The following is a 9136-nucleotide window of genomic DNA, read 5'->3' on the forward strand; positions in this document are numbered from 1 at the left end:
ATCATTTTATTATACTAAATTTTTTTAATGGTAAAAATGTATATATATATATATATATATATATATATATATATATATATGTGTGTGTGTGTGTGTGTATGTGTGTGTGTGTGTGTGTGTGTGTCAAATTAAAAGCAATGTACAATAAGTAACAAAGTACAGATCTCTAATATATATTATATATAATACACATGGTTAAAAGTTGGAGGTGGATCTTGATAAAAACACTTTAATAGACATCTAAATCTCTGTCACACATCTAAAACAGGATGTTCAGTACATTGAAAACAACCACTAATTCTGTAAAGAAAAGTGTTGATCTGTATAGGAACATTTCTACAGCTGAATATTGCTAGCATAAATACCACACATTTTCTACAGTAACTTTACAAACCATAAACTTCAAAAAGTTCCAGATGGTCATATTAAACATTCCAAGTGACCTGCTGCTCCGACATTCAAATTTTAGCAATAGCTGAAGTTTTGGAAAAATGATCACAGAAAACATCCCATTTGCACTTATTTAATTTTTTTCTTTTCAAGATTTGTGTTTTCTTTATTTATATCAATAAGTTGCTTTTCTTACCTGAAGTCAGTTGGTTTCTGGGACATCCATTCTTTTTAGCTCCAGCCCAGCTCAGCAAGATTTATGCATTCCGAGTATTGTTTTTTGGGCTATGTCTTGGCTATGACGTTATCTGACAATGACAAAGTGAATAGGATGAGAAGTCTAAGTTGTGTAGCTGAACTTTTACATGGGATGTGCCTTTAAATACAGCTTCTGTATAACCAAGAAGATTTTCAGTTATCCAAATGATTTTTTTTTTCAATCCTAAATATTAATAACTTGTATGTATGTATGTATGTATGTATGTATGTATAAGATAACTTGTCTGTGTTCACATCTAACATCTAGTCCAACTACTTTCCTCTTAACTTTACTTTTAAACATTGATTAACAACCATTGTAAAAATATTTATTTTAATGTCAATATTCACATACCTTACAGTTCTATATGAAACATATATATTTATTTAAAAACGTGTTTTTAACGGTTTACAAAATGGTACTTTACGCATAGAGGCTTCTGGTAGTTTTTGCTATGTCTAGCTGCACACTAGAGGGCAGTACAGAGGTTTCAATGTCAGTTCCCTTGTCCCATGACTCTTTGCATTTTGGCATGTGGATGGCTGCACTTGTAGTTTCTGTAGAACACAATGGGGTGGCTACAACAAACACATTCTGAATGGTTCATGAGTTGTAGCCACAATCAATAAGAGTATACAGTTCTCTGCAAGGAATAAAAGGTATTTATGGAGACTCATTTAACATAGGAGGAAGAAACGTATTAATAACAGGGATGGATTTCCAAACATGCTACCCAGGCCTAGCCATCCAGTCTAATGTCTAAAAGTTGTAATGAGTGCTAATATCTACAATAGTGGTCCCCGACCATTGCGGACCAATAAATGCACTGACTCTAGACCTTGCATGCGCAGGGAGCAACGTGTCACTTAAAGGGGAAGAAACTTCCCCGGATGATGTCATGATGCCATAACCCCCCCACTTTCCCATCGCAGGTCTGAGCCAGAGACACAACATGCCCACCACCCTGAGCCTTCAATGTCTCCGAAAGACATAGTCCTTGGCTCTGGCTAGTGACCCCCCACCCCAGCTCTAGGAGAAGGGGTCCTTCTCCTGAACCCACTGGTGGGTGCACTGGCCAGAGCCCCGGCTCACCTGTTAGTCACTAGTTGGCCGCAGACTGGGGGTTGGGGACCCCTGATCTACAAGTTCATGGAGTTACCTTAAGCGATGCCACCTGTTCTTCTCTGTTCTGTTTATCCTCTCCGGTCTCCCAGGATGCATCTGCAGCATAATTCCCACTCTGGGTATTGTGTGTGTTTCCAAGAAGCAGCCGGAGCAGTAAAATCACTGCATTGATCAACGCAGCCCCATGAGCGCCAGAGTCTGGGTGGAAGGAACACGGGAAGCATTCTGACATGAATTCCATATAACTTCCATGGAATTTCTTACAAGGAAAGGCTACAGGTCAGGTAGCAGTCATTCTTTACCATTGAATCCTAACCTTGTTCTGTGATTTAATTTTCTGCTCCCTGATTAACCCCTTATTATCTGAAACCAAAAGTGGTAAACAAAGCACTAACTGAGCCGCAGATTTTGTTCTCCATAATGCACCTCCTTTCAAATTATTCCTTCTACATCATTATGCATTAACCTGTTTGAACTTAGTTATCTCTGCCCCAAAAGATTGTAAGCTCTTCTTCTTCCTGTGTTTTACCTTATACCTTACTAGATTGTAAGCTCTTCCTACTATTACATTCTGCCTTATACCTTATTAGATTGTTAGATTTTTCTCCTGCATCCTGCCTTATATCTCAATAGATTGTAAACTCTTCTTCCTTCTACGTCCTGCTTTATACCTCAAAAGATTGTAAGCTCTTCTTCCTTTTACATCCTGCTTTATCTCCTTTTAGATGGTAAGTTCTTCCTCCTCCTGAGTCCTTCTTTATACCTTAATAGATTGAAAGCTCTTTTTCCTCCTGCATTCTGCCTTATACCTATGTATATGTGGTAGATGTTTGCTGTGTCTAGCTCCATAAAGGACAAGCCAACAGTGTTTATGGTCTCTGTATTTTGTTACCCTTTTATGGACAAAAATTTAACTATCTGATAATAAAAAAGCGATTAGAACAAGAAGTCAATGTTATGGATGCAAAAGAAATAAATCTGATAAGATGATAAGATGCTGGTTAGATTTGATCACTGTACAAACAAAAATAATGCTAGTTACTCGTACGACTTCATTTTTAATGTTAGAAATCCCCCTACAGTACGAAAAAAGCAATATTTTGGAAAATAGGCCAATAGAGTTGTCACCTTTTAAAGAACAATAATGAACCTGTCACACTTACCTCTAAGATGCTAAAGCACAGACACCTCTTTCCTGCAGCTTTGAACCCAGGTGTGCCTGCTCCTACAGATTTATTCAGTATAGGCCCTCCCGCCGGCCAATCAGAAAATAACCTTTAAATCACCCTTGGCTATTTAGCTAGCTCAGACACAGAACAAAGTGTTTGTGCAACGTGTCTCCACTAGTGCCGAGCTCCTAGTTCTGCTGAGCTAGTTCCTGTACACCTGTTGTTTAATTCAGGGTTTCTCCTGTACAGCCCCTGTGTTAACCCCTTGTTACCCAGTCTATTGTTTCCAGCCTTTTCCCTTGTGCTGTTCCAGTGTTCCTCTGTCTGTGGATATTCCTGAGTCACCTGTGCCTCCAGTTGTTGTGTGTTCCCTGTGTCTGCAGTGGCCCCTGTGTCACTGGTGTCTATTTCCTGAAATCCTGGTATTTGACCCCTGGCTTGTGACCCAGCCTCTCTTGTTTCCTGCCTGCCCTGACCCTGGCCTTCCATGACAATTCTTCTGCTTAGTGATTTGGTACGATATATCGTCCTGCCCACCCTCTGTGCCCAAGGACAGCAACCTGGCAGGAAGCAGCAGCACACATCCTCACCACTAGAGGCTCTGGAGAAGACTTGGTTACTGTTTAGACTCCTCAGGGCGCGCACTACTTTTGTGGAAGCCGTAGCACCCCCTAGTGGCCCTGTCTCCCCAAATGTTACAGAGCCTAGGAACCTATTCCTATTAATTGGAATAAGAACAAGACAAGACAATAAGAACAAGAATAAGAACAATATAGATGAGAATCCAACTGGCACATATCAGTATGTAAAACAAAACAATGTTTTGGCTATTGATACATTTAAACCAGAAGAATGTAACATTATTTTTATAAATGAAGTGCTTTCATTTGTAATTGTTAGAATATCACCTGTAAATGAATCAAGACTTTTCAACATTTAGTTGATTTCATGAGCAGGTACAACATCTCTCTCTATTTGGATAAGTCTGGTTGATGCTTTGTAGTCCACTTCATGGACTACAAAGCTAAGCTACAAAACTTTAACACTGAGCTCACTGTCACCAAACAAAATTATTTCTCCGCAGTCATTTCCTCTCAAGCCTCCAACCCACGCAACCACTTCTCTACAATTGACTCCCTCCTAAACCCCACACCTGCTCCCCCCACAACAACCTTCTCTGCCCAAGACATTGCCACCTACTTTAGAGATAAAATAGACAAAATCAGACATGATGTCTCTGCCCACCGAGCCACTCCAACCATACCCACCCCTTCCACCTGTAAATCTTCACTGGCCTCCCTCAGCCCTGTTACCGTGGACGAAGTCTTAACTCTTCTCTCATCATCTCCATCTACTACATGTCCACTGGACCCAATCCCCTCTGATCTACTCCGTGCCCATTCCTCCACCCTGGCCCCTGCCAGGGTGGAGGAATCCTTCTCTCTGGCATTCCACTAACCCGACTCTCTCCTCTACAATCTATCATGAATGCTGCAGCCAGACTCATCCACCCCTCCCTCCGCTCCTCTTCCGCTACATCTCTTTGTAGTTCTCTCCATTGGCTTCCATTTCACCTTAGAATCAAATTTAAGCTCCTGTGCTTTGCCTTCAAATCCCTACACAGTTATTGTCCCACTTACATCTCTGACATGGTTAAAAAATACTCCCCCTGCCGCTCCCTCCGCTCCTCCAATGATCTACTAATGACTTCCTCACTCATAACCTCATCACACGCACGGTTACAAGACTTCTCTAGAGCTGCTCCAACTCTCTGGAATGGTCTTCCTCGCCCTATTCGGCTTGCTCCTACTTTCTGCTCATTTAAAAGAGCGCTCAAAACTCATTTTTTCAAATTTGCCTACCCATCTTCTTCTGTCTGCTAAACCCTCATTACTTCCTACCACTACATATCGCCCATCCTATTGTGTGTGAAATTCCCCCACCTACTAGATTGTAAGCTCTTCGGGGCAGGGTCCTCTCCTCCTGTATCACTGTCTGTATTAGTCTGTCATTTGCAATGCCTATTTAATGTACAGCGCTGCGTAATATGTTGGCGCTATATAAATCCTGTTTAATAATAATAATATTAATAATGTCCTCAGTGAAAGTTCTCACAAATTCAGATTTATTGGCACTCCAGAACTTTTCCTTGAAGTCTTGGCCAATGAAGACATAGAGAAGATGATTAAAATAGCTGTTTGAATTGGCCAACAAGATAGATAGATGAGTAGCTACCCATATTTAAAATGATAAAACAATGTGTAGCTTCCATAGCAAAATTTAAGGGACAATGCATAAAAGGGAAACCAGCAAATAAAGAAGCCAATGATAACATAGACAATAACTTTAAAAGGTTTGGTAGATGCAGCTCTGCGACTTATACGTAGATGCGACTTGTATATGCAAATATATCAGGGTGTAACAAACAAAAATGATGGTGAATGGTATAACAAACAATACAATAAATCTTATTATCACTTGTGTTTAGTGCATTGACCATTCTGCATTACAATGTATAAACTCATCATTTCAGTGAATGTGTATTAATAAAATAAGGTAAATTGAAGAGGTGATACAAACCAAACAGCAAGGACGACTTTTATAAGATTTCTTGTTTTGCAATGATTTCCGACACCTAACAGAAAAAACTACAGAAGTGCAACAATCAATGCTGATGACGGTGAGTTGTAAAACACTAGCAGACAGATTGAAGAATACCACAAGAAAGTTCAGCTTGCACATAAAAGTTCCAAATGGCCAGTAGCCAAGAGCTGCATATGAGACAATAAAGGCAGAAATAGGCAGAAGCTAAAAGAAACCAAACAGAGGTGACCGTCTTCTTCTCATCCTAAATACAACAAACCAGATGACCAGAATGTTTTTATCTGTTCCCAGCAGAATAAAATAATTGTCTTTAAATATTTATTAAAGTTCAGTAAAGTGGCTATGGTAAAACAAGAGCTGCTTAAGGGTACAAATGCACGTTGTTGACCAAGAAGGCAACTATTACAGCGATGGACCAATAGGACAGTGGGATGGGGTTGGAAGCAGACAAGCTCCAATACTGTGCAGAAGTACTATAGATTTGCCTAATAAACATGGATAGGTTTTAGCCAAGCAGAAGTGGGTGAAACCTGTTTTTTGCGAGTATCAGTGTTTTAATATTTACTTAAAAGTAAATATGGGGTGATTTTAGGTTGGACAAAGTTCAAAGAATGTTAGCTAAGTTTGTCGCAAACAGGACTCATGCATGGTTGTCCATTACTAGGAAGTGTTTTATTCATATTTACCTTTTTGATAGATCTATGGTAACTTAAAATTGCCTAAAAAAGGTTATTGTAGATGGTATACTTTTTTTCTACAGACTCTTACAAACAAGCAAACACAATATTTCCAATGCATGTATTACATGTAATATAAAAACTACTACCAATAGGCTTGGCAAGTGTATTCCCAGTATGCTTGAAGTTACCCTCTTTCTAGACCCGCATTTATAATAAAAAAATAAAGTCACTTTAAACTTTTGGCTGCTTGCTTACCAAGTCACCTATCTATTTATATCTTGTAGTAAACTTTGAGAGATTTCTTCAAACACATTTCTATATACAATATATATATATATATATATATATATATATATATATATATATGTAAATATATATTTTATATGATTCCTTCCTTATTCTTTACTTGCGGTTATTGCCCTTACCTAACATCAAATGGATTCTTGTAGTAGTTTTCTGATTATTTAGTACAACATTATCCTTTTTTGAGTCTTGCCTATGGTGTTATCAGATAATAACAGTTTGACCATGGCAGGAAAGTCTAAGTAATTTAAAGAAAAAAGATATTTTGAATGATAATCTGCAGGATAGATATGATCTCTGCTTTATGGATGTTTCCTTTTATTCTTGACTTTATTTTTGGTGTTAAAAAGCCCCTGTACTGTGGGAAAAAGCAATATCCTGGAAAATAAGCAGATGTTTAACATATCTCCTGCCTTCCCTTACTATATATCATATAATTGCCACTTTTTTTATTATTTTTATTTATTGTATCCAGGTTTTAAACTATTTCCTATTAATTACATTGAGGACCCATTCCATTTTTAACTGACTAGGCTGGAAAAAAAACAGATCAAATGAGAATCTTCTAATGTCCCATTGATATATACTGGATAAATGCAAAAAAAAGTTTCTTATTACACTAGGGCTTTCAGACATATAATACTTCCACAGCTGTTTTGTGGTAGTTGGGGACAGGTTTGTATTTTTTTGTTCTCTAGGCCAGTAAACTTTGTGCTACCCCGTCCCTGCCAAATGCAAGAAGAAGGAGGCTCTTACAGCAATGTTCAGACTGACTGTGGGGATGTGGTGAGGTTATCGCTTCCTCATGCCAGAGAAACCCTTCCATGAGAATACAATACATGTATTGTCCCCTGGTGGAAGCTCCATAAGGAGTAAATAAGGGCAGTAGTGAGTGGCTCGGTACCGCAGACTCGTCCACTGGTAAATATGAAGACAATGGTTCTTTAAGAGCGATGTGGTGAAGGACACCGGGCAGGGATCAGTGCAGAATAAATGGATCCCGAGACAGGAAGAGAGAAAAAGACAGTTACAAAGAGAGAGCAAGGCAGAAGACCGGGAGATTGAAAGAAGTAAAGAGAGTAGGAAAAGTAATTAGAAAGAGGGAGAAGTAAAGAGAGGAGAAGAGAGAGAAAAACAGGGAAAGAAAAAAAAAATCAGTCTACTTACCAGTGATCATCTGGTGACATCCAACCAGAAAACTCCCCATGTCACAGATCTTCCAGCTGTACCATTCTGGTAGGTACTGTAGCTCCCTGATTGAGATCGAGCAGTTTGTACCAGCCAAAATCATGCCATCGGAAGGTCTGTGTTCACCTTTTATTGGCCATGCTGCCATAGGATATGGCATAGGTGGCCTTTTCAGAAATCTGGTGGCCCTGGAGGTAACAGACAGTAACTACGAAGACACACAGGACTGGAGTAGTTACTAAAGCTAGATTTTTGGAAAAAAGCTGCATTCATAATTGTTACATGCAGTAAATTTGGGATCAGTTTATCCGCAAACATGATTTACCTTTTTTTTCATTTTGTTTAACTTATTTTGTAAACCAGGTGACAGTGTCAGACAACAGTACCAAGCACTCCTTGTATCATCATTACAGACTAATAAATAGTAATACTAAATCCTCAAGTATGCCAAGAAAAAAGACAGAAGGTAACCGGAATTGGGACAATTGTTAACAACAACAACATCTCCTCCATAAGAGATTTTAGGATTGGCTTAATGAATTGAACAAAGGATCATCAAAGAATGTTTCAGAATAAAAACACTATAAGTATTCTCATACAAATTTGTTCCTATATATATTTTCAATACACCAATAATCTGTTATAGGGACATCAATGCTTCTAGGACATACAGTATATGGTATATACAGAAACAGGAAAACTGACTATAACAAGTCTCCAAAGAAAGTAACCACACACACAAAGAAAAAACTATGATACTAAAGTTTAAACTAAAAATAAAACAGAAGTTTGGCTATTAATGCACTATGATCAGAAGAACATAACCTGATTCTTTTAATAAATAATGTTCTTTCATTTGCAAATGTTGGCAAATGATCCATTAATACTTCTTAAAACAACACAGTCACAGTTAGTTCATTTCATGACCAGGTACAAATCTTTCTCTCTTTGGATAAGTCTGGTTGATGTCCTCATTAAAAGCTCTCTCAAATCCAGATTTAATGGAACTCCAGAATTTTTTTTTAAGTCTTGGCCAATGAAGACTGATAGAGAGGAGCAGTAATACAGCTGTTTGAATAAATCATTAAATAAGATATATAGACAGCTATCTCAAGCTCAAAACTTCCATAGCAATCCATTAGGGAAAGTACATGGAAGGGAAACCAGCAAATAAAGAAAAAATGATAATAGAAACAATAACTTTAAAAGATTTAGTAGATGCTGCTCTGACACTTCTTCGTATACAGTGTAACAGATAAAAATATTAGTAAATGGTATAACAACCAATATAAAAAATCTTATTATCACTTCTTCTGGTTCCATTGAAAAATCTATAACACAATTCATAAATGTATTATCTCCAAATGTATATGTCCTAATGAAGTAAGGTACATTGAATAGAAAAGATACAATCCAAA

The 9136-nt window shown here is 38.0% G+C and overlaps 1 protein-coding gene across 1 annotated transcript in view; it reads right to left on the minus strand.

The window, feature by feature from the left end:
• Positions 1-665, minus strand: part of LOC140340958 (chemerin-like receptor 1) — a 4073-nt gene extending 3408 nt beyond the window's left edge. Inside the window, exon 1 of the mRNA XM_072426437.1 lies at positions 587-665. The gene's annotated coding sequence lies outside the window, so the exon portion shown is untranslated. The remainder of the gene's footprint in view (positions 1-586) is intronic.
• Between the last annotated feature and the right edge of the window lie 8471 nt (positions 666-9136).

Source organism: Pyxicephalus adspersus, chromosome 11 (genome assembly GCF_032062135.1).
Source record: "Pyxicephalus adspersus chromosome 11, UCB_Pads_2.0, whole genome shotgun sequence".
Classification (NCBI taxonomy): Eukaryota; Metazoa; Chordata; class Amphibia; order Anura; family Pyxicephalidae; genus Pyxicephalus; species Pyxicephalus adspersus.